Raw genomic sequence first — 3020 nt, 5'->3', positions numbered from 1 at the left:
CTGCCTGGAATCTTCGGGACTCCTGCCCTACCTACTCTCTGCTGTATCTCCTCCCAAATCCTTTAACTGAAACATGACTCAGTACAAAGGCAGCTTCCAGGAAAGTTGAAAGTAACCTCCAGATGAACTGGAGAAAGCCGCTTGTAAGAGCGTTACACTGAGAGCCTGGTTTACCCCAGCGCTCTCGAGCGTCACCATGGGCCTGTGTGCCTCTCCCTGCAACTGAATCTATAACGATCTTTCCAGAGGTCAACCTTCACCCCTGTGTTCAGTGAAGTAGAAACTGTTGTTGACCAAGTACAGGGAGATGCTTACTGAAGTACCCTTGCAAAGCAGAACGATCTTCATAGTCTCTCGACATTCGATGTTTAGCTGGTTCCACACATGGCGACCTGTACACCAGGCTTACAGGTTGCCCAGTACTGTGAGATCTTCGTGATCACTGGGATGTTTGAATCCATGACGGTAGTGACTGCAGCGTGCCTCCCAACCCAGGGGTCTGTCTTTGAGCATGATCTCTGATACTATTCTGTTGAGGTTCGCCAGGTTTTCATTGGCTCGTTTTTTCACAAGCGGTTGTCAGGCTCCCCCTCACTCTCCCTGGTCTGGCTTAGTCTGAAATGTCTGCTGAAGCCTGTGTGCCACTAGTGACCCTTCTAGTTTGAGGGATGCTGTTGGCATAGCTTCCCGCATCATAGCAACATGCAAGCCACCCAAGTACTACCATTGAACAGAGAGGTCCTACTTTTGGGGAAAAGAAAATTATTGGGGGATGGGATTCACACCTGTGTTTCTGAAGCTCTCATTTAGGCATCAAATACTTCTAAACCAAAAACCACATTTAAGCAGTGTCCCCCAGATTGCTCACATCAAAGCAACAAAGAAAGAAAAAAGTACTTATTTCCCCCCAAAATATTCTTACATTGTGGATGGCTTGACTATGAAACACACACACACACACACACACACACACCAAGCAAACAAACAGGAGAAAAACCTGACCCTAGACCCTGCCATGTGGCATCTCCTGCAGGTTTAGCTCTTGCTTCCCGGTATTAAGTGGCTGCCGTCTGCTCCAACTCTAAGCAGTCTCTACTGTACTTTGTTGCACAAGCCTGCGTGGCACAAAAGAGAGGTTTGCACCCAGTGATTTCAAACTCTCCGATCACAGCAGTGACCAAAATGTCTAGAGAGGGCCATGCCGAAGGTGACTCCTCGTTCCTCGGTGCTGGAAGCAGCGAAGAGAAAGGACTGAGGCTGCAGCTAACTCAGGCATGTGACCAACCCCGGAGTCACCTGACGGCTGAGGACTTTGATCCATATTCCCGGAACATGCTCATTCCAAAGTCTTCCCGTGAAAGACAGGTGCTCCTCCCAAGTTCCTGGTAAATATTTAAGCAATTACCGTCTGAGGAGATTGCTACATACGAATTTGCTTAATCTTTGTTGGGAAATGGCATGCTTTAACCAACTCCCTTCTATGAAAAATAACTAAAACTCCTGTTCTGAACCAAAATGCCAAGTATCAACTCACACAGAACCATGTCCTGGCAGCGTCTCTGTTAGCAGGTCCTCATTACAGCACTGCTGATGGCCACAGGCCAGCCATTTGTCATGTTATCTAATGATTTGCCCTTGTGGGTCTGGAATTGTGTACTTAATGACTCAGCCTCTACTTCGTGCTAGGTGCCGCACTGAAATCATGCCCCAAGTGCCAGTCTTTAGGGCCATGGCTGTGTGTGCTTTTACCGTGACCAAAAACCAGGTGGCTGGCTTTCCTTAGGGGCAGTAGTAGGGGGTGACAGGCAGGCCGAGACCCACCCTAAAAGACTTCATGATGATGTCTCCCTCCTGATGGTAATTGTGAAGCTTTCTACCAACTACTCCCTTTTCATTTTACCTTAATTGAAAGACAAGGGAGTCCTGGCCATCCTCACGGTTACAGGGGCACAGTGGCGATACAGTCATAGCATTCACTCACCGTCCATGCAAGAGATGTGGGTGCCAATCCCAGCCAGGGTACATTAGACTCAGACATAGACAACCACCCAACTTTCCGTAGAGGTGGGTGTGTCGCTGAGATATTGATCTGGTTTCAGCAAAGCTTCCGAATGGAAATGGATAAGGAAGTAAGCCCTAATGAGCTAGTTCTGCAAACCCACAGACTACAACCATCCAGTCTCTGATTCATGGGGGCTGGTACAGAACTGGGCAGCATATGGTTCCAGTGTGCACAGATTTGCCATGATTTAGGATCGGCTCCTCAGCAGTTAGAGCAACAACAAAGGACAGAGGGTGACCTGACTGGGCTGGAGCTGATGCTCTGACCTTGCTGGATGTGGCCGAAGCTGCCTCTACCAGTAACTCCTCATGCTGACTGATCATCGCAGAATCCTTCCGTCAGGGGGCGGTTGAGAGAACCGTTGGATGGAGGAGCTAAAGGAGAGAGAGGAAGGAGGAGAAGGGAAGGCTTGGTAGGGCATTTGCCTCCCCATCCCTCTCAGTGGCCCCAGAGACTTGTTTAGAGGGCCTTGATGGTGGAAATCGTAGGACTAGATGCTGGAGGAACTCCATTGAATGAAGGGCCCAGGCAGTGCGCCACTCATGTGGCAGTGAGGGAGGAGGGGTAACAAGCATAAGGAGAGACTCACAGCAGCTAAAACAAGTTGAGATAGTTAAAGTTTATTGTGCCAACCTGGCCAATAAACACATGTGGGGTTAATTAAAGGGCGGAGGGATAAATGGCTCAGTGAGCCTCGCCTTTCTAGTTCTCGGGTCTCTTACTTTCTGATGGTCAGACCAGGGTGCAGCTGCCTTAGCAGTTCCCTGCTTCAGCTGGCAAGGTTCACTTCTTGCAAGACATCCTCAAGGAGAAGCTACATGGACTTACCCCGATGCAGCCCTGGGTGCTGGAGCACCGTGGGGAGATGCCTGCCAGCACTGAGATGCTTACACATTCACTGATTCAGCTTTCCTCCTGCAGTCGGCATCATTGCGTGTGTTTTGTGAGATGGAGGACT

This window comes from Tenrec ecaudatus, chromosome 2 (genome assembly GCF_050624435.1).
Source record: "Tenrec ecaudatus isolate mTenEca1 chromosome 2, mTenEca1.hap1, whole genome shotgun sequence".
Taxonomy (NCBI): domain Eukaryota; kingdom Metazoa; phylum Chordata; class Mammalia; order Afrosoricida; family Tenrecidae; genus Tenrec; species Tenrec ecaudatus.
This window is presented reverse-complemented; position numbering follows the sequence as displayed.